The 22689-nt window shown below is 49.3% G+C and overlaps 5 non-coding genes and 2 pseudogenes across 5 annotated transcripts; all 7 read left to right on the plus strand.

Moving 5' to 3' along the window:
- Positions 1-486: 486 nt before the first annotated feature.
- Positions 487-677, plus strand: LOC141177306 (U2 spliceosomal RNA). The gene has a single exon (XR_012253913.1). It is a non-coding gene; the product is annotated as a U2 spliceosomal RNA (small nuclear RNA).
- Positions 678-1795: 1118 nt separating this feature from the next.
- LOC141178013 (U2 spliceosomal RNA) lies at positions 1796-1875 on the plus strand (annotated as a pseudogene).
- A 5562-nt stretch (positions 1876-7437) lies between these two features.
- On the plus strand, positions 7438-7630 carry LOC141177705 (U2 spliceosomal RNA). The gene has a single exon (XR_012254275.1). It is a non-coding gene; the product is annotated as a U2 spliceosomal RNA (small nuclear RNA).
- A 1118-nt stretch (positions 7631-8748) lies between these two features.
- Positions 8749-8828, plus strand: LOC141178014 (U2 spliceosomal RNA; annotated as a pseudogene).
- A 5562-nt stretch (positions 8829-14390) lies between these two features.
- LOC141177706 (U2 spliceosomal RNA) lies at positions 14391-14583 on the plus strand. Its single transcript, XR_012254276.1, has one exon. It is a non-coding gene; the product is annotated as a U2 spliceosomal RNA (small nuclear RNA).
- A 1115-nt stretch (positions 14584-15698) lies between these two features.
- On the plus strand, positions 15699-15889 carry LOC141177307 (U2 spliceosomal RNA). The gene has a single exon (XR_012253914.1). It is a non-coding gene; the product is annotated as a U2 spliceosomal RNA (small nuclear RNA).
- A 6387-nt stretch (positions 15890-22276) lies between these two features.
- Positions 22277-22471, plus strand: LOC141177760 (U2 spliceosomal RNA). The gene has a single exon (XR_012254316.1). It is a non-coding gene; the product is annotated as a U2 spliceosomal RNA (small nuclear RNA).
- The last annotated feature ends 218 nt before the right edge of the window (positions 22472-22689 follow it).

A 22689-nucleotide genomic window follows, 5' to 3' on the forward strand; every position in this document is an offset into this window, starting at 1 on the left:
TCAGCGACATTCAGCCAGCCAGGTATCCTGCCTGCAGTAGATGGAATGTGGCAATGGAACGCTGGCTGCGCGTGTCATAATAGGCTCTGAGCCTTTATATACCTGTGCACAGCAGCAGCCACCTTCAGTCTGCTGCTGGACAGCCAGCAGCAGCAGCAGCAGGAGAGGTATGTAATCAGGAGCCCTCCTGCTAAGGGTAGACAGCTGCTCGTTCCACCCCACCCCCCGTCTTAATTGGTTCTCCTCCCTTCCAACGGTGTTGAGGCGGGTGGGAACAGCAGGGGGTGAAGGTGCTGTGTTTAAAGAGGTGGAGTTATGCAGATCTAAAACGCGTGGATTGCAGCAGCAGCAAGCCGAAAAGTGCAGGCATGTAAGGGATCTAGAGGTTGACAACATGTCTTCTTAACGGGAGTCCAGGAGCTCATCTCCACAAATGGACTTTTCAGGATCCTTGGGTGGCTCCGTAGTTTGAAACCAATTCTGGTTATCGCTTCTCGGCCTTTTGGCTAAGATCAAGTGTAGTATCTGTTCTTATCAGTTTAATATCTGATACGTCCCCTATCTGGGGACCATATATTAAATGGATTTTTAGAACAGGGAGATGGAAAAAGAGCTTGCTCTGTCCACTCCACGCATTGACCTGGTATTGCAGTATCTCCAGGACCGGTGCACCCCTTCTTTAATGCAGTTTCTAAAATCAGAAAGAATTGAATTCAATGTTTTTTGTTCATTTTGCTTGTTTGTCGGATTTTGGGATGGACTCTTTGGCTTTGCTTTTCTTCTCCTCATTGGATTTTTCATGTTCAAAGTTGCAGAAGCCAGATTACAAGCTCATTTTGGTTCAACTTCAGCAACTGTGCATTGCATTGCCATGTAATGTGATGCAATGCTATCTTTCTAGCTCTCCCTTTTTACTTCCTTTTGGATAAACAGACATATTAGGCAAGCATTTTGGAGCTTTCACCTAAATAACTACAGGTGGTGAGATAAGCTGCACAATATAATTGACCTTTCAGTATATTGTTGCACACACACCATCTATTTAGCAAATGCCCTTGTTATCAACAGCAGCCTTTTAAACTCACCTGAGCTAACAGGTATGTGCGCTGGTTACTCTGCTGCGCTTAAAATTTCTTTTTTGGTTTGCTACAATGCCTTTTCTAAAACGTTGTCTCCTTCTGCTGGAACACTGACTTCTTTCATTTAATGCCTGCAGACTATAAAAGAGAACCCAACCCAAAAAGTTTGGTTGATTAGTCTGTGGCATTCTGTTAAACTGTTGCTTATGGCGGTCTCTGTGAGCTTCTCAGCGACATTCAGCCAGCCAGGTATCCTGCCTGCAGTAGATGGAATGTGGCAATGGAACGCTGGCTGCGCGTGTCATAATAGGCTCTGAGCCTTTATATACCTGTGCACAGCAGCAGCCACCTTCAGTCTGCTGCTGGACAGCCAGCAGCAGCAGCAGCAGCAGGAGAGGTATGTAATCAGGAGCCCTCCTGCTAAGGGTAGACAGCTGCTCGTTCCACCCCACCCCCCGCCTTAATTGGTTCTCCTCCCTTCCAACGGTGTTGAGGCGGGTGGGAACAGCAGGGGGTGAAGGTGCTGTGTTTAAAGAGGTGGAGTTATGCAGATCTAAAACGCGTGGATTGCAGCAGCAGCAAGCCGAAAAGTGCAGGCATGTAAGGGATCTAGAGGTTGACAACATGTCTTCTTAACGGGAGTCCAGGAGCTCATCTCCACAAATGGACTTTTCAGGATCCTTGGGTGGCTCCGTAGTTTGAAACCAATTCTGGTTATCGCTTCTCGGCCTTTTGGCTAAGATCAAGTGTAGTATCTGTTCTTTTAAGAACACAAGAGCTACGATCTACACTTGATGAGAGCGATCGAACTCGGAAGGAGAAGAGCTTCGGAGCCCAGCTGACATCAGAGAACGAAGGCGGATATCAGTGGGAGGAAGAAGCTCTAAAGAATCCAGAAGAAGACGAAGACTCGGAGAAGAATCGGGCTGTCCTGTGGAATCTTCGAGGAAGAAAATCATCGAGACAAAGACCTTTCGGGGAATTTGTCCAGAACACGACGGGAGAAGAATCTCCATAGCTCCACCCATTCCGGGAAGAGTTCCAGATCCAGCTCCAAGAAGTAACTGCAGGAGGAAAGCCATGGCAAGCGCTGCGAGGAAGGCCGAAAAGAAGAGCCTGGAGCTGGGGACAGCCAGGAGGGCCCAGCCAGGAGCCGATTCTGACCCCAAGGACTCTGCCTCCACGACTGGCCAGCAGAAGGGACCCCAGAAGCCCCGCCACGAAGCTCCAGCCCTCGAGCCATGGATGCGGCAGACGGTGGCCCTGAAGCTGAAGGAAGTGGATGGGAGGGTGCCGGACATGTCCTCGGACGTGTTCTGCCAGAAGATGCTGCTGGATCGAGGCTTCTCCAGGTCGGACACCCTCAGCATCCAGACCTTCTTGACGGGGATCTTCTTCGTCACCTTCGCCACTGTGAACACCTGCAGGAGGTTCTGGGAAATGGTAAGCGCAAAAGGACCGGATAATTCTTTCTCTGCCTTTACAGGTAGCTGCCCTATCCAGAGGGATGAAAGGAGGATCACGGTCTCCATGCGCAACCCGCACACCCCAGGCCAAGACATCTGTACCTTCCTGAGACGCTTCTGTTTGGTTGTGAAGGAACCCTCTCACATCCTGAATGGACTCGGCTTCTGGACAGGTAAGTGGTCGGTGACCGTTAGACTTCACAGGGACCTGGCGTACTCAGACGGACTTCGGCACCTGCCCCCGACATTCTCCCTGGGCAACTCCTACGGCCTCATCTATTACCCGGACATGCCGCGGAACTGCAGGAGATGCGGCAAGAACGGCCACGAGATGAAGGACTGCAAGGAGGATGCCTGCAGGATTTGTCGAGTGACGGGACACAGCTCGAAGGACTGCCCGAAGAAGACGTCCTGCAACCTGTGTGGGCTGGCGGCTCATCTGTACAAGGATTGCCCCAGGCGTGAGAGATCCTGGGCATCGGTGGTTGCGACGACCCCAGCTACGGAGGACAAGGCCCCGACGACCAGGCCTGTGAAGGTCAAGGACGCGACGACCAAGGCCCCAGCGGCCAAGGCCGAGACGACCAAGGCCAAAGCGGTCAAGGAGTCGGTGGCCAAAGCCCCAGCGACGGTCCCAGCAGCTCCGAAGCAGAAGAAAAAGTCAAAGGAGGGTAAGAGTTCTGTCACCCCTCTCTCGATCCCTCCCCCTGCCACCCCCGTCCAATCCCCCCCCACCCCGGCCACCCCTGCTGAGGATTCCACTTCCTCTTCCTCCTTCCCCTACTCCTCAGCAGGTGTCCTTTCCCCTGCCCCGGCAGCCACTCTCCCTCCCCAGACCATGGTAGCGGTGGAATTAACCTTTCCTCCACCCGCCGCTATCTATTCCGAGGAGGATTTTCCCCTTCTTGTCTCCCCAGTTCCAACCCGGGGAAAGAGGAAGGTGGAGGACAGCCCTGCTACTGAATCCTCCAAAAAGAAGATTCTGGATTTCGTAGGCGAAAAGGAGGATACCCTCCCTGAGCCAGAAGAGATGGAGCACATGGTTGAGACCCTGGTGGCCGAGCCAGAAGAGGAGGAACTGGTGGTCGCCGAGATTGAGGCCGCGCTGCTTGACCAGATGGAGGAAGAGGGCCTGCTGGTGATCCCGTCACCAGCAGTCAACACCGACGAGGGACCACCCGACCGGAGTGGTAACTAAGGTGTATTGCCTGCGCTAACTTTTTCTTTTTTCCCTACATGATGGCTAATATTAACTTATTTTCCATTAATGTCAGGAGCATCAAGGACAAGTTCAGACGTCAGACTATTTATGCCTTCCTTACTTCCCAGTTGTGTGATGTTTATATGTTGCAGGAATGTTCCCTTCCCTCCTCTAGGTCCTTCAAACATCTGGCCAGGGAGTGGTCCCACGGTCCATCCTACTGGTCCGGTGGGGGTGACTGCAAGTCTGCGGGGGTCGCAATTCTGATCAGGGGGGGCGCATTCACGCTTGAGTCCGTCCAGGAGCTCATCTGCGGCAGGGCTCTTGTTGTAGATGGCAACTGGGCGGGGGAACCTGTCAGGTTCATCAACGTGTATGCGTCCCCACTGAAGAATGAGCGTTTGGAGCTTTTCCAGACCCTGCGGCTTCAGCTTGCCACCACCAGGACCTTAGTGATGGCCGGGGATTTCAACTGCCCCATCGAGGAGGACGGTCGTAGTTCTGGCACATCTGCCAAGTTGGACATCACGTCCAAGCTGCTCATCGAGATGGTAACCGAGGCCTCTCTTCAGGACGTGGTGGGCTCCATGGGGAGAGGCTCCACGAACTATTCGTGGAGCCGACCCGATGGCTCACTCCGCTCCAGGATTGACTTTGTGTTCACCTCTCGGGCAGTCAGGCAGAGTAGGCACTCGATGGTCTCCTGCTTCTTCTCCGACCACAGAGCCATTCACTTACAAGGTGTCCTCGGCGACGGTTTTCCGTCCGGCCCCGGCTCCTGGAAGCTGAATTGTGCTCTGCTGGCTCAGGATGAAGTCGTGGAGGAGCTGAGAGCAGCCTACGCAATGTGGCAGTCCTACAAGGGTAGCTTCCAAACAGTCTCTGATTGGTGGGAATATGTTAAACTTGAGTTTCGCTGTTTCTTTCAGGCCAAGGGTCGACAACAGGAGTGTGAGAAGAGGAGGGACTTCAGAGGGCTGCAGCGCGAGCTGCGGTCGCTGCAGGACCTTCTTCACTGCGGCTGGGACGTGAGGGAGGAGCTGGAGGAGACCAAGAAGAGCCTGAAAAGGCACTTTGAGGAGGAGTCCAAGCGAATCATCTTCCGTTCCAAAGTGGAGAATCTGGAGAAGGGTGAGAAATGTAACTCATTCTTTTTCAGGAAACTTCATGCCGGTCACACGCCCCTGAACGAGCTGCGAGACGAGAGCGGAAACATGCGACGTGGGAAGGAGGACGTGATGAGGGTCGTCAGCGACTTCTACAGCGAACTCTACTCCCACAAGACTACCGACCCCGATGCTGCTGATAAGTTCCTGTCAGGTATCACTAACCATCTTGATCCTGCAGGCACGGCAGCCTTGGACAAACCTCTGATGGTGGGCGAATTGCTCTCTGCCGCTAAATCCTTTAGGACCGGCAGGACCCCGGGCAGTGATGGTCTTCCAGCGGAGCTCTATGTAGCGCTGGGAGACCTCATCTGTCCGGACCTGTTGGACCTGTACGAGGAGATGGTGGTGGAGGGTAGAATGCCTCCATCTTTGAGGGAAGGAATGGTCACGATCCTGTACAAGCGGAAGGGAGAGAGGTGCGACCTGAGGAATTGGCGTCCCATCACTCTGCTCAACGTGGACTACAAGATCCTGGCCAAGACGATGGCGACACGACTTAAGATGGTCATCGGACGGATCATCCACCCGGACCAGACCTGCGGCATCCCTGGACGTCGCATCGCAGACAGCCTCGCTCTCGTGCGGGACACGGTCGAGTACATCAAGGTCCGCCGCGCACACGCGGCCCTGGTCTCCTTGGATCAGGAGAAGGCCTTCGACCGGGTTTCCCACGAGTTCATGGGCCGAGCTCTGCACCGGTTAGGTTTGGGTAACATGTTTTGTTCGTATGTCCGTCTGATGTATTTTGATATCCACAGCTCGGTGTTGGTGAACGGCTGGAAGACTGACCCCTTCCCTGTCCTCTCTGGGGTCAGACAAGGCTGCCCTCTATCACCTCTTCTTTTTGTTTGTGTTATAGAACTCTTCGCAGAGGCTATCCGGCAGAATGGAGAGATCAGAGGGATCACCGCACCGGGTCCGGGACGACACGAGGTCAAGTGCTCGCTCTACATGGACAACGTCACCGTCTTCTGCGCTGATCGTGGTTCAGTCGACGCCCTCGTCCAGACGTGTGAGAGGTTCGGCCGGGCTTCAGGGGCCAAAGTCAACTGCAGGAAGTCGGAAGCCATGCTCTTCGGGGATTGGCAGCCGGCCTCCTCCGCCCCCTTCCCCTTCAACATTCAACCGGATTTCCTCAAGGTGCTGGGAGTCTGGTTCGGGAAGGAAGGAGCGGCCCTCAAGTCCTGGCAAGAACGCTTGGCCAAGGTGAAGCAACGGATCGGACTCTGGAGCCTCAGACACCTCACTTGTGAGGGTAAGGCACTCGTCCTGCGTAATGAGGTCCTGCCCGTCTTGCAGTACACGGCGCAGGCCTGGCCCCCACACGTCACTGTGTGCAGGGCCATTACCAGGACAGTGTTTCACTTTGTCTGGGGATCCAAGATGGACAGAGTCAGGCGGGCCGTCATGTACAAGGAGCCTCGCAAGGGTGGGAAGGGCGTTCCAGATATCCCCACCCTCCTGCGATCCTCTTTTGTGTGTGATTGTGTCCGCCGGACTTTGCAAGTCAAGAATGGCTCCGCGGGCAGGTCCATGTCTCGCTTCTTCCTGCTTCCTCTTTGGAGGCGACTCGGCTGGGACAAGTGGGACAGCTCCTTCCCCTACAACTGGACGACGCCATGGTTCTACGGAGACGTCGTTCGATTTGTGGGGGAGCATCAACTGGAGGGACTCAAGCCCGACTTGTGGAAGCCCAAAACTATCCACAAGCTAATCAGAGCCAAGGATGACGTGGAGAACATCACAGGACTTCACCAGGACACGCTGGAGACTGTGTGGACAAATGTGTCGTCTGACAGGCTGACCAACGGGCACAAGGACTTGTCGTGGATGGCGATTCAGGGCGGACTGCCCGTCCGGTCATTCATGCATGCCCGGAACCTGTGCAAGACCCGGTACTGCCCAAGGTGCCCCTTCGTGGAGGAAACATCTTTGCACACTTTTTGGGACTGCGGATTTGCACAGCGCCTATTGACTGCACTTGAGGACGACCTGAGGAACTCTGTCCCCAGGGCGAGCCTATCGCACCATTCTGTGCTTTACGGACTCTTCCCTGGGGTTCATACCGTCGGAGCCATCCAGGAGGCTTGGCGCCTTATGAACTGCTTCAAGGATGCCGTTTGGGTCGCCAGGAACCGGCTCATCTTGAGGAGGGAGAGGATGTCCATCCAGGACTGCCGCAGGCTGATCCACAGCCTGCTCAGAGACTATTCCATCATGGACGGTCCGGAGGACGAGGACGAGGACTAAACCCCTCCTCCCCCTCTCCCCTTATGTGTCTTGTCTTTCAATAAAGCTTCGGGCCTGTGATTTTCCCCTCCCCATCCCCTTTTTCCCAATCCCCATCCGTTATCACGGTTCGTCGTACTGTATTGATTGACATGCTTTTTCTTTCAGATTGAGTGTTTTGTGTAGCATAGGGGTGTGATGTGTCTAGTTAGTGCGTCGTATCCTCATGCTATGTAAATATGATGTAGAATTCTGTGTGTACTGGGCTGCGGCACTGTACACTGTCTGTTAACTTATTTTTTGTGCTAATAAAAGATATATTCAATCAAAAAATCTGTTCTTATCAGTTTAATATCTGATACGTCCCCTATCTGGGGACCATATATTAAATGGATTTTTAGAACAGGGAGATGGAAAAAGAGCTTGCTCTGTCCACTCCACGCATTGACCTGGTATTGCAGTATCTCCAGGACCGGTGCACCCCTTCTTTAATGCAGTTTCTAAAATCAGAAAGAATTGAATTCAATGTTTTTTGTTCATTTTGCTTGTTTGTCGGATTTTGGGATGGACTCTTTGGCTTTGCTTTTCTTCTCCTCATTGGATTTTTCATGTTCAAAGTTGCAGAAGCCAGATTACAAGCTCATTTTGGTTCAACTTCAGCAACTGTGCATTGCATTGCCATGTAATGTGATGCAATGCTATCTTTCTAGCTCTCCCTTTTTACTTCCTTTTGGATAAACAGACATATTAGGCAAGCATTTTGGAGCTTTCACCTAAATAACTACAGGTGGTGAGATAAGCTGCACAATATAATTGACCTTTCAGTATATTGTTGCACACACACCATCTATTTAGCAAATGCCCTTGTTATCAACAGCAGCCTTTTAAACTCACCTGAGCTAACAGGTATGTGCGCTGGTTACTCTGCTGCGCTTAAAATTTCTTTTTTGGTTTGCTACAATGCCTTTTCTAAAACGTTGTCTCCTTCTGCTGGAACACTGACTTCTTTCATTTAATGCCTGCAGACTATAAAAGAGAACCCAACCCAAAAAGTTTGGTTGATTAGTCTGTGGCATTCTGTTAAACTGTTGCTTATGGCGGTCTCTGTGAGCTTCTCAGCGACATTCAGCCAGCCAGGTATCCTGCCTGCAGTAGATGGAATGTGGCAATGGAACGCTGGCTGCGCGTGTCATAATAGGCTCTGAGCCTTTATATACCTGTGCACAGCAGCAGCCACCTTCAGTCTGCTGCTGGACAGCCAGCAGCAGCAGCAGCAGCAGGAGAGGTATGTAATCAGGAGCCCTCCTGCTAAGGGTAGACAGCTGCTCGTTCCACCCCACCCCCCGCCTTAATTGGTTCTCCTCCCTTCCAACGGTGTTGAGGCGGGTGGGAACAGCAGGGGGTGAAGGTGCTGTGTTTAAAGAGGTGGAGTTATGCAGATCTAAAACGCGTGGATTGCAGCAGCAGCAAGCCGAAAAGTGCAGGCATGTAAGGGATCTAGAGGTTGACAACATGTCTTCTTAACGGGAGTCCAGGAGCTCATCTCCACAAATGGACTTTTCAGGATCCTTGGGTGGCTCCATAGTTTGAAACCAATTCTGGTTATCGCTTCTCGGCCTTTTGGCTAAGATCAAGTGTAGTATCTGTTCTTTTAAGAACACAAGAGCTACGATCTACACTTGATGAGAGCGATCGAACTCGGAAGGAGAAGAGCTTCGGAGCCCAGCTGACATCAGAGAACGAAGGCGGATATCAGTGGGAGGAAGAAGCTCTAAAGAATCCAGAAGAAGACGAAGACTCGGAGAAGAATCGGGCTGTCCTGTGGAATCTTCGAGGAAGAAAATCATCGAGACAAAGACCTTTCGGGGAATTTGTCCAGAACACGACGGGAGAAGAATCTCCATAGCTCCACCCATTCCGGGAAGAGTTCCAGATCCAGCTCCAAGAAGTAACTGCAGGAGGAAAGCCATGGCAAGCGCTGCGAGGAAGGCCGAAAAGAAGAGCCTGGAGCTGGGGACAGCCAGGAGGGCCCAGCCAGGAGCCGATTCTGACCCCAAGGACTCTGCCTCCACGACTGGCCAGCAGAAGGGACCCCAGAAGCCCCGCCACGAAGCTCCAGCCCTGGAGCCATGGATGCGGCAGACGGTGGCCCTGAAGCTGAAGGAAGTGGATGGGAGGGTGCCGGACATGTCCTCGGACGTGTTCTGCCAGAAGATGCTGCTGGATCGAGGCTTCTCCAGGTCGGACACCCTCAGCATCCAGACCTTCTTGACGGGGATCTTCTTCGTCACCTTCGCCACTGTGAACACCTGCAGGAGGTTCTGGGAAATGGTAAGCGCAAAAGGACCGGATAATTCTTTCTCTGCCTTTACAGGTAGCTGCCCTATCCAGAGGGATGAAAGGAGGATCACGGTCTCCATGCGCAACCCGCACACCCCAGGCCAAGACATCTGTACCTTCCTGAGACGCTTCTGTTTGGTTGTGAAGGAACCCTCTCACATCCTGAATGGACTCGGCTTCTGGACAGGTAAGTGGTCGGTGACCGTTAGACTTCACAGGGACCTGGCGTACTCAGACGGACTTCGGCACCTGCCCCCGACATTCTCCCTGGGCAACTCCTACGGCCTCATCTATTACCCGGACATGCCGCGGAACTGCAGGAGATGCGGCAAGAACGGCCACGAGATGAAGGACTGCAAGGAGGATGCCTGCAGGATTTGTCGAGTGACGGGACACAGCTCGAAGGACTGCCCGAAGAAGACGTCCTGCAACCTGTGTGGGCTGGCGGCTCATCTGTACAAGGATTGCCCCAGGCGTGAGAGATCCTGGGCATCGGTGGTTGCGACGACCCCAGCTACGGAGGACAAGGCCCCGACGACCAGGCCTGTGAAGGTCAAGGACGCGACGACCAAGGCCCCAGCGGCCAAGGCCGAGACGACCAAGGCCAAAGCGGTCAAGGAGTCGGTGGCCAAAGCCCCAGCGACGGTCCCAGCAGCTCCGAAGCAGAAGAAAAAGTCAAAGGAGGGTAAGAGTTCTGTCACCCCTCTCTCGATCCCTCCCCCTGCCACCCCCGTCCAATCCCCCCCCACCCCGGCCACCCCTGCTGAGGATTCCACTTCCTCTTCCTCCTTCCCCTACTCCTCAGCAGGTGTCCTTTCCCCTGCCCCGGTAGCCACTCTCCCTCCCCAGACCATGGTAGCGGTGGAATTAACCTTTCCTCCACCCGCCGCTATCTATTCCGAGGAGGATTTTCCCCTTCTTGTCTCCCCAGTTCCAACCCGGGGAAAGAGGAAGGTGGAGGACAGCCCTGCTACTGAATCCTCCAAAAAGAAGATTCTGGATTTCGTAGGCGAAAAGGAGGATACCCTCCCTGAGCCAGAAGAGATGGAGCACATGGTTGAGACCCTGGTGGCCGAGCCAGAAGAGGAGGAACTGGTGGTCGCCGAGATTGAGGCCGCGCTGCTTGACCAGATGGAGGAAGAGGGCCTGCTGGTGATCCCGTCACCAGCAGTCAACACCGACGAGGGACCACCCGACCGGAGTGGTAACTAAGGTGTATTGCCTGCGCTAACTTTTTCTTTTTTCCCTACATGATGGCTAATATTAACTTATTTTCCATTAATGTCAGGAGCATCAAGGACAAGTTCAGACGTCAGACTATTTATGCCTTCCTTACTTCCCAGTTGTGTGATGTTTATATGTTGCAGGAATGTTCCCTTCCCTCCTCTAGGTCCTTCAAACATCTGGCCAGGGAGTGGTCCCACGGTCCATCCTACTGGTCCGGTGGGGGTGACTGCAAGTCTGCGGGGGTCGCAATTCTGATCAGGGGGGGCGCATTCACGCTTGAGTCCGTCCAGGAGCTCATCTGCGGCAGGGCTCTTGTTGTAGATGGCAACTGGGCGGGGGAACCTGTCAGGTTCATCAACGTGTATGCGTCCCCACTGAAGAATGAGCGTTTGGAGCTTTTCCAGACCCTGCGGCTTCAGCTTGCCACCACCAGGACCTTAGTGATGGCCGGGGATTTCAACTGCCCCATCGAGGAGGACGGTCGTAGTTCTGGCACATCTGCCAAGTTGGACATCACGTCCAAGCTGCTCATCGAGATGGTAACCGAGGCCTCTCTTCAGGACGTGGTGGGCTCCATGGGGAGAGGCTCCACGAACTATTCGTGGAGCCGACCCGATGGCTCACTCCGCTCCAGGATTGACTTTGTGTTCACCTCTCGGGCAGTCAGGCAGAGTAGGCACTCGATGGTCTCCTGCTTCTTCTCCGACCACAGAGCCATTCACTTACAAGGTGTCCTCGGCGACGGTTTTCCGTCCGGCCCCGGCTCCTGGAAGCTGAATTGTGCTCTGCTGGCTCAGGATGAAGTCGTGGAGGAGCTGAGAGCAGCCTACGCAATGTGGCAGTCCTACAAGGGTAGCTTCCAAACAGTCTCTGATTGGTGGGAATATGTTAAACTTGAGTTTCGCTGTTTCTTTCAGGCCAAGGGTCGACAACAGGAGTGTGAGAAGAGGAGGGACTTCAGAGGGCTGCAGCGCGAGCTGCGGTCGCTGCAGGACCTTCTTCACTGCGGCTGGGACGTGAGGGAGGAGCTGGAGGAGACCAAGAAGAGCCTGAAAAGGCACTTTGAGGAGGAGTCCAAGCGAATCATCTTCCGTTCCAAAGTGGAGAATCTGGAGAAGGGTGAGAAATGTAACTCATTCTTTTTCAGGAAACTTCATGCCGGTCACACGCCCCTGAACGAGCTGCGAGACGAGAGCGGAAACATGCGACGTGGGAAGGAGGACGTGATGAGGGTCGTCAGCGACTTCTACAGCGAACTCTACTCCCACAAGACTACCGACCCCGATGCTGCTGATAAGTTCCTGTCAGGTATCACTAACCATCTTGATCCTGCAGGCACGGCAGCCTTGGACAAACCTCTGATGGTGGGCGAATTGCTCTCTGCCGCTAAATCCTTTAGGACCGGCAGGACCCCGGGCAGTGATGGTCTTCCAGCGGAGCTCTATGTAGCGCTGGGAGACCTCATCTGTCCGGACCTGTTGGACCTGTACGAGGAGATGGTGGTGGAGGGTAGAATGCCTCCATCTTTGAGGGAAGGAATGGTCACGATCCTGTACAAGCGGAAGGGAGAGAGGTGCGACCTGAGGAATTGGCGTCCCATCACTCTGCTCAACGTGGACTACAAGATCCTGGCCAAGACGATGGCGACACGACTTAAGATGGTCATCGGACGGATCATCCACCCGGACCAGACCTGCGGCATCCCTGGACGTCGCATCGCAGACAGCCTCGCTCTCGTGCGGGACACGGTCGAGTACATCAAGGTCCGCCGCGCACACGCGGCCCTGGTCTCCTTGGATCAGGAGAAGGCCTTCGACCGGGTTTCCCACGAGTTCATGGGCCGAGCTCTGCACCGGTTAGGTTTGGGTAACATGTTTTGTTCGTATGTCCGTCTGATGTATTTTGATATCCACAGCTCGGTGTTGGTGAACGGCTGGAAGACTGACCCCTTCCCTGTCCTCTCTGGGGTCAGACAAGGCTGCCCTCTATCACCTCTTCTTTTTGTTTGTGTTATAGAACTCTTCGCAGAGGCTATCCGGCAGAATGGAGAGATCAGAGGGATCACCGCACCGGGTCCGGGACGACACGAGGTCAAGTGCTCGCTCTACATGGACGACGTCACCGTCTTCTGCGCTGATCGTGGTTCAGTCGACGCCCTCGTCCAGACGTGTGAGAGGTTCGGCCGGGCTTCAGGGGCCAAAGTCAACTGCAGGAAGTCGGAAGCCATGCTCTTCGGGGATTGGCAGCCGGCCTCCTCCGCCCCCTTCCCCTTCAACATTCAACCGGATTTCCTCAAGGTGCTGGGAGTCTGGTTCGGGAAGGAAGGAGCGGCCCTCAAGTCCTGGCAAGAACGCTTGGCCAAGGTGAAGCAACGGATCGGACTCTGGAGCCTCAGACACCTCACTTGTGAGGGTAAGGCACTCGTCCTGCGTAATGAGGTCCTGCCCGTCTTGCAGTACACGGCGCAGGCCTGGCCCCCACACGTCACTGTGTGCAGGGCCATTACCAGGACAGTGTTTCACTTTGTCTGGGGATCCAAGATGGACAGAGTCAGGCGGGCCGTCATGTACAAGGAGCCTCGCAAGGGTGGGAAGGGCGTTCCAGATATCCCCACCCTCCTGCGATCCTCTTTTGTGTGTGATTGTGTCCGCCGGACTTTGCAAGTCAAGAATGGCTCCGCGGGCAGGTCCATGTCTCGCTTCTTCCTGCTTCCTCTTTGGAGGCAACTCGGCTGGGACAAGTGGGACAGCTCCTTCCCCTACAACTGGACGACGCCATGGTTCTACGGAGACGTCGTTCGATTTGTGGGGGAGCATCAACTGGAGGGACTCAAGCCCGACTTGTGGAAGCCCAAAACTATCCACAAGCTAATCAGAGCCAAGGATGACGTGGAGAACATCACAGGACTTCACCAGGACACGCTGGAGACTGTGTGGACAAATGTGTCGTCTGACAGGCTGACCAACGGGCACAAGGACTTGTCGTGGATGGCGATTCAGGGCGGACTGCCCGTCCGGTCATTCATGCATGCCCGGAACCTGTGCAAGACCCGGTACTGCCCAAGGTGCCCCTTCGTGGAGGAAACATCTTTGCACACTTTTTGGGACTGCGGATTTGCACAGCGCCTATTGACTGCACTTGAGGACGACCTGAGGAACTCTGTCCCCAGGGCGAGCCTATCGCACCATTCTGTGCTTTACGGACTCTTCCCTGGGGTTCATACCGTCGGAGCCATCCAGGAGGCTTGGCGCCTTATGAACTGCTTCAAGGATGCCGTTTGGGTCGCCAGGAACCGGCTCATCTTGAGGAGGGAGAGGATGTCCATCCAGGACTGCCGCAGGCTGATCCACAGCCTGCTCAGAGACTATTCCATCATGGACGGTCCGGAGGACGAGGATGAGGACTAAACCCCTCCTCCCCCTCTCCCCTTATGTGTCTTGTCTTTCAATAAAGCTTCGGGCCTGTGATTTTCCCCTCCCCATCCCCTTTTTCCCAATCCCCATCCCTTATCACGGTTCGTCGTACTGTATTGATTGACATGCTTTTTCTTTCAGATTGAGTGTTTTGTGTAGCATAGGGGTGTGATGTGTCTAGTTAGTGCGTCGTATCCTCATGCTATGTAAATATGATGTAGAATTCTGTGTGTACTGGGCTGCGGCACTGTACACTGTCTGTTAACTTATTTTTTGTGCTAATAAAAGATATATTCAATCAAAAAATCTGTTCTTATCAGTTTAATATCTGATACGTCCCCTATCTGGGGACCATATATTAAATGGATTTTTAGAACAGGGAGATGGAAAAAGAGCTTGCTCTGTCCACTCCACGCATTGACCTGGTATTGCAGTATCTCCAGGACCGGTGCACCCCTTCTTTAATGCAGTTTCTAAAATCAGAAAGAATTGAATTCAATGTTTTTTGTTCATTTTGCTTGTTTGTCGGATTTTGGGATGGACTCTTTGGCTTTGCTTTTCTTCTCCTCATTGGATTTTTCATGTTCAAAGTTGCAGAAGCCAGATTACAAGCTCATTTTGGTTCAACTTCAGCAACTGTGCATTGCATTGCCATGTAATGTGATGCAATGCTATCTTTCTAGCTCTCCCTTTTTACTTCCTTTTGGATAAACAGACATATTAGGCAAGCATTTTGGAGCTTTCACCTAAATAACTACAGGTGGTGAGATAAGCTGCACAATATAATTGACCTTTCAGTATATTGTTGCACACACACCATCTATTTAGCAAATGCCCTTGTTATCAACAGCAGCCTTTTAAACTCACCTGAGCTAACAGGTATGTGCGCTGGTTACTCTGCTGCGCTTAAAATTTCTTTTTTGGTTTGCTACAATGCCTTTTCTGAAACGTTGTCTCCTTCTGCTGGAACACTGACTTCTTTCATTTAATGCCTGCAGACTATAAAAGAGAACCCAACCCAAAAAGTTTGGTTGATTAGTCTGTGGCATTCTGTTAAACTGTTGCTTATGGCGGTCTCTGTGAGCTTCTCAGCGACATTCAGCCAGCCAGGTATCCTGCCTGCAGTAGATGGAATGTGGCAATGGAACGCTGGCTGCGCGTGTCATAATAGGCTCTGAGCCTTTATATACCTGTGCACAGCAGCAGCCACCTTCAGTCTGCTGCTGGACAGCCAGCAGCAGCAGCAGCAGGAGAGGTATGTAATCAGGAGCCCTCCTGCTAAGGGTAGACAGCTGCTCGTTCCACCCCACCCCCCACCTTAATTGGTTCTCCTCCCTTCCAACGGTGTTGAGGCGGGTGGGAACAGCAGGGGGTGAAGGTGCTGTGTTTAAAGAGGTGGAGTTATGCAGATCTAAAACGCGTGGATTGCAGCAGCAGCAAGCCGAAAAGTGCAGGCATGTAAGGGATCTAGAGGTTGACAACATGTCTTCTTAACGGGAGTCCAGGAGCTCATCTCCACAAATGGACTTTTCAGGATCCTTGGGTGGCTCCGTAGTTTGAAACCAATTCTGGTTATCGCTTCTCGGCCTTTTGGCTAAGATCAAGTGTAGTATCTGTTCTTATCAGTTTAATATCTGATACGTCCCCTATCTGGGGACCATATATTAAATGGATTTTTAGAACAGGGAGATGGAAAAAGAGCTTGCTCTGTCCACTCCACGCATTGACCTGGTATTGCAGTATCTCCAGGACCGGTGCACCCCTTCTTTAATGCAGTTTCTAAAATCAGAAAGAATTGAATTCAATGTTTTTTGTTCATTTTGCTTGTTTGTCGGATTTTGGGATGGACTCTTTGGCTTTGCTTTTCTTCTCCTCATTGGATTTTTCATGTTCAAAGTTGCAGAAGCCAGATTACAAGCTCATTTTGGTTCAACTTCAGCAACTGTGCATTGCATTGCCATGTAATGTGATGCAATGCTATCTTTCTAGCTCTCCCTTTTTACTTCCTTTTGGATAAACAGACATATTAGGCAAGCATTTTGGAGCTTTCACCTAAATAACTACAGGTGGTGAGATAAGCTGCACAATATAATTGACCTTTCAGTATATTGTTGCACACACACCATCTATTTAGCAAATGCCCTTGTTATCAACAGCAGCCTTTTAAACTCACCTGAGCTAACAGGTATGTGCGCTGGTTACTCTGCTGCGCTTAAAATTTCTTTTTTGGTTTGCTACAATGCCTTTTCTGAAACGTTGTCTCCTTCTGCTGGAACACTGACTTCTTTCATTTAATGCCTGCAGACTATAAAAGAGAACCCAACCCAAAAAGTTTGGTTGATTAGTCTGTGGCATTCTGTTAAACTGTTGCTTATGGCGGTCTCTGTGAGCTTCTCAGCGACATTCAGCCAGCCAGGTATCCTGCCTGCAGTAGATGGAATGTGGCAATGGAACGCTGGCTGCGCGTGTCATAATAGGCTCTGAGCCTTTATATACCTGTGCACAGCAGCAGCCACCTTCAGTCTGCTGCTGGACAGCCAGCAGCAGCAGCAGCAGGAGAGGTATGTAATCAGGAGCCCTCCTGCTAAGGGTAGACAGCTGCTCGTTCCACCCCACCCCCCGCCTTAATTGGTTCTCCTCCCTTCCAACGGTGTTGAGGCGGGTGGGAACAGCAGGGGGTGAAGGTGCTGTGTTTAAAGAGGTGGAGTTATGCAGATCTAAAACGCGTGGATTGCAGCAGCAGCAAGCCGAAAAGTGCAGGCATGTAAGGGATCTAGAGGTTGACAACATGTCTTCTTAACGGGAGTCCAGGAGCTCATCTCCACAAATGGACTTTTCAGGATCCTTGGGTGGCTCCGTAGTTTGAAACCAATTCTGGTTATCGCTTCTCGGCCTTTTGGCTGAGACCAAGTGCTTCACAGCAGGAGGTTTCAGTTGAAGGGCACTCAGGTACCCCTCTCCTTGGCCTGGCAGGATCGTCCACTTCGGTGGGCTTCACCTGCCTGCTGCTATTAGGGAGAGGGATTAGTCCTAGGGTAACGGGCAGCGATCCCCCAGCCTTCAGGTGCTTTATCTCAAAGCTCTGAAGGCGCAGATTGCAGGCGGTTGCAATTTGCATTTTGTTGCGCCATACCATGGAGGTTGACCCCAACCTCGTGCCTCTATATGCGAGGCTTAAGAACACCATAAGGGTCCGATTTACGGCTGGTGGTTCCGATATACGGAATCTGGGATATGTAGTCCAGGACGTGCTTGAGAAACTGCTCCACGTCAGAACCAACGAAATCCTTTCTATCCAGGATTATCCTCGACGTGGAGATTATGATGTAACCTTTACTGGCGAAGGTATTTTCAAAGATGTTTTGTCCAGAGTTAAGTCGGTAGAAAATAGCCCTGGTCTAAAAGGGATTCAGATCATCGAGCACGTCCTGGATGAGGTAAAGATGGTGGTTGTGAAAATCTTCTCACCCTTCATAACAGCACCAGAGGTTATTTCCTTTTTGTCAGTTTATTTTAAAAGTGTGAAATTGATTGGGAAAGTGTTGAATGAGTTTAACATCTGGACCTCAAAATGGAAGTTTTTAGTAAAATGTGAAAGAGACCCTAAATTCCCTGGAGGTGTGAGACTTCCTCCAGCTCGATTTAAAATAGGGCAAACTAATGGGGATTTTTTTTTCTCAGGAATGCCACTTTTCTGTAGGTATTGTGGTCTCTATGGGCACTCTAAGGATAGTTGTGGTGCCACTTGTAGAAATTGTGCCAGTACTGAACATGACACAAAGGAGTGCCCAAATGAAAAAAAATGCTGTTTTTGTCGGACACCTGGTCATTTCTATTTTTCTTGCCCTCACAGGTTCAGAGAGGATGAACAAAAACAAAAGGAGAAGTCCAAGACATCCGGGAATGGACGGGCCAATCAGACCACCCCTCAGGAGGAGGAGCAACAACCTGGAGCCTCGGGAGGTGATAAGGGCGCTTCAACTAGTAACAATCCCTCCGAGTCAATGACAGGTAACTCACAGGAGCCCAGGAGCTGGCTGAAAGACCATAAGGAGGCTAAAAGGAAGGCTGAGAAAGATCATAAAGGGGCGGTCGGTAAGGCCAAAAAAGAGCGCCAAAAGGCTGACACCGAGCCCAAAATTCCCACTGGGTCTCACGAGAGCGAGGGCGGTACGTGGCATTTGGTGAGGTCTCATAATAAGAAAAAGAATGGTTCCGTGGAGGTGGCTAATAGGGAGGAGATGGATACATCCCCTCACGGGGGTGTAGACTCTGGAATCCCGAGGTCCCGGGGCTCTGCTGCTCCAGGTGGGGCCCCGAACCTGGCTGCCTCCGGGGACTCTGAGGCTCCGCCATGTGCGCAGCCTGCCCCTGTGTTACGACCCTCTGCGGGTCAGCAGGGGAGTGCGGAGCCTCTCGGAGACCCACCTGACGAGGACCTAAATGGTCAGCCTATGGAGACCCAGTGTAACCTTTCTCTCAATATCCTTCCGAGCTACACCCCAGTAGCGTCGGGTCTTAATTTAAGTGAATGTTCCTTCTCCGATGATGAAGACTCTTTGATAACGGTGGATTCAGAAGAGGGCGTTGGTGAAAGTCCAAGTGGTCTGATCCGTCCATCGGATAGGTAAAGTCCAGTTTTTGTTTCTTCCTAACCATTTGTTATGATGGCTGACATTGGTGGTGTTTCCCTCAATGTGAGAGGCATAGGATCCAAGACCAGAAGAGCTACTGTTTTACATTTTTTAACCTGTTTTACAGCTTCTGTTTTCTTTTTACAAGAATGTCATATCCCTCATAAGATTTCTTACAAAAAATATAAGGAAGAGTGGAAACATGGTCCATCGGTCTGGTCTGGATCAAATGCAACCGGATCAGCCGGGGTAGCTATACTTTTTAAGGGAAATGTGTCTATTGATTTTATCCAAGATATTTTACCGGGTCGTATTCTTTTAGTTAAGGCTTTTATTGATGGGACAAGATGGCAGTTTTTAAATTTTTATGGGTCACCTGATAAAAATGAAAGGGCTGATATGCTGGAAATTTTACCTTTATTCATTAACATTTCTGAACCTTTTATCCTGGCAGGTGATTTTAATTGTATTTTAAAAGGCGAAAGCCGACGCTCCGGTTCCGTGAGTAGAAATTATGACAAAACGTCTGGAATGTTAAGCAATATTATAAATGATTGTAAATTAACTGATGTGTATAAAGAATGTAACAAGGATAGCCCTATAGACGCTGGTTTCACCTGGAGCAATTCTACATGTAGCTCCAGGATAGATTTTGTTTTAGGTTCAGAAAAAATACTGCCAGTGAAATGTGAAGTTTTAACTAATATTCTCTCAGATCACAAGGTTTTATCTTTTAGAGTGAGGATTAATGGAAAGAAGAAATGTGGTAAGAAATCTTGGAAATTGAATGTGTCCCTTTTAAAAGATCCACAAATTTTATCGGATTTTATTGAGTTTTATGTAAACTGTAGAAAAAGGAAAAACCCCAATATTTCTTTTAGCTCCTGGTGGGATAGAATGAAAATAAACATTAAAGATTTCTTTATAAAGAAAAGCATACAAAAAGCTAAAGAAAAGTTTGAGATCTATAATTTTCTTAATATCAGGTTACAGACATTGTACAAATTCAAAGACAATGGTCTGGATGTAGGTAATGATATATTGAGTCTTAAAGGAGAAATTTCAAAGTGGTTGGAACAAAAAGGAAAAGAACTGATTTTTCGTTCAAAGGTAAAACACGTAGAAGAGGATGAGACTTGTTCCAGGTATTTTTTTAAGAAAAACAAACAGGCGAAAACAATAATTGATAACATAGATGGAGATAATAATATCAACATTATATTGGATAAGGTAAATGTCTATTTTAATGATCTTTTTAATGTAAAAACTGTAGACCATGATTTAATACACACTTTCCTGGGGGAGATCAAGTCCACCCTAGATGCTGATGCCCAAAGTTTTTTATCCCAACCTCTATGTGAGGAAGAGATTTTAGAAACCATGAAGAGTTTTAAAAATGGTAAAGTGCCCGGCCCTGATGGTATCCCCATAGAGTTTTATATAAGTTTTTATGATATTTTAAAAGATGATTTGTTTAATTTGTTTTCCGAAGTTTTTAATAATAAGGTTTTACTCAACTCATGGAAGAAAGGTGAGGTATCACTACTATACAAAAAAGGTGACAAAACGGATCTTAAAAACTGGAGGCCGATAACTCTTTTAAATAGTGATTACAAAATTATGGCTAAGATCTGTGCAAATCGGTTGAAAAAGGTGATACATAAAGTAATTCATGCAAATCAGGTATGCGGGGTACCTGGGCGTAGTATCTGGGACAATTTAAACCTGGTGAAAGATTGTATTGAAGATGTAAAAACCAGAAAGACAAAGATGTCAATCCTAGCGGTGGATTTTGAGAAAGCTTTTGACCGCGTGTCTCATTTTTATCTTTTTAAAGTTTTAGAAAAAATGGGCATTCCGGGTGGGTTTTTATTGTCTCTTAAAGCTTTTTATAATGATTGTACGAGTAAGATTTTAGTTAATGGTTTTAAAACAAAAGAGGTAGTTTTAAAATCAGGGGTGAAGCAGGGTTGCCCTTTGTCCCCCCTGCTTTTTATATGTGCTATAGAACCCCTTTTATGTACAATACGCCGGGATAAGCAAATATGTGGAGTACCCTTACCCGGAGGGAACGGTCTACAAGTTAAAGTTGTAAGCTATATGGATGATGTAGCAGTGTTTGGATGTGATGTACCTTCAATACAAAAAACGATAAGCCAAATTCAGTCTTTTTGTACAGTTTCCGGTTTTAAAATTAATCTTACTAAATGTAATATTTTAAATGTCGGGGGGATGAGTTTACATGATGTACCAATTGCAGTTACAGATTCCATTACTATTTTAGGTGTTTCTTTTAATGAATCTAATAATGGTTTTAATAGCTGGGATGCGGCAGCACAGAAAATTAATCAGAAAATCTGCATGTGGAATATGAGAAAGCTGTCAATGGAAGGTAAAGTTCTGATTGTAAAAATGGTGATATTACCTATCCTGTTATATCTTAGTTTGGTGTTCCCCCCTCCTACAAATTTGTTGAAACGAATTACAAAAGTATGTTTTACCTTTTTTTGGGGCTCAAAAATGGAGAAACTCAAAAGAGAAATTGTGACAAAGCCAAAGGTTAAAGGTGGGAAAGATTTCCCTGTTTTAGATAAGTTTCTTTTAATACATTTTTTCTGTTTCTGTTTTAAAACCCTTTTTAAAGATAATTACCTTTCCTATTTTATGCGTTTTAACACTGGTTTTCTCATGAGAAGGTTTGGTTGGTTTGAAACGGTTTTATCCTTTCCTTATGCTTTTAACCTACCTGCACATTATGAGATTTTAAAGAAAATTATTCTTGATTTTAATTTGAATAAGAAACAGACAGGGGATCTATGTAACAGCAAGACACTACTCAAACAAATTAGTACTGATGTGACGTTGTGTGATATTGAACGTTATGATGATGACAAAACTGTACACATATGGAAAATGATTAACGCCCCTTATCTTTTTAATGTACAGAAAGACATGTCTTGGAGCTGCGCACACCACTGTCTTCCTTGCCGGGCATTCCAGTACAGAAGAGGTTTTGTGAGGTCTGCCATCTGCCCAAGAGAAGGTTGTCAAGAAGAAGAGACAGTGAAGCATCTTTTATGGACTTGTGCTTTTGCTAAAGAGTTCTGGAGAAGATTAATCCCCCTGCTGGAGAAAATGGTGGACCTCAAGGACTTTAATTTTGCATCAGTGTTATATGGTCTTCTGGAATGCCCAACAATGGACCAAAAAATAATGGCGTGGAAGACAGTGAATTGTGCCAAGATAGCGCTCTGGAATGCTAGAAATATTGCTGTTTTTAAACATGAAATGTTACCAGTAGATGATGTTTTAGCCTTTTGTAAAAGTGAAATGTACATATACTATTTATTGGACAGGAAAAAGAATGTAACGTTGGCAGGCAAATGGCTTTTTAACCTATGGAATATTTGAAGTCTTGTAAAATTTGCTGTGATGGAATTTTTATTTTTCTTTGAAGTCCCGAAAGTGTAATGTGGATGTAATGGTTTTATTTCTGTAATTTGTTAAATTTTAAATAAACGGTTTTTATCCCCATGTGGGGGATAGCCAAATTAAAAAAATCTGTTCTTATCAGTTTAATATCTGATACGTCCCCTATCTGGGGACCATATATTAAATGGATTTTTAGAACAGGGAGATGGAAAAAGAGCTTGCTCTGTCCACTCCACGCATTGACCTGGTATTGCAGTATCTCCAGGACCGGTGCACCCCTTCTTTAATGCAGTTTCTAAAATCAGAAAGAATTGAATTCAATGTTTTTTGTTCATTTTGCTTGTTTGTCGGATTTTGGGATGGACTCTTTGGCTTTGCTTTTCTTCTCCTCATTGGATTTTTCATGTTCAAAGTTGCAGAAGCCAGATTACAAGCTCATTTTGGTTCAACTTCAGCAACTGTGCATTGCATTGCCATGTAATGTGATGCAATGCTATCT

The sequence above is a fragment of the Phyllobates terribilis genome, unplaced genomic scaffold (assembly GCF_046119375.1).
Source record: "Phyllobates terribilis strain yellow unplaced genomic scaffold, ASM4611937v1 Scaffold_27__1_contigs__length_16484149, whole genome shotgun sequence".
NCBI classification, from domain to species: domain Eukaryota; kingdom Metazoa; phylum Chordata; class Amphibia; order Anura; family Dendrobatidae; genus Phyllobates; species Phyllobates terribilis.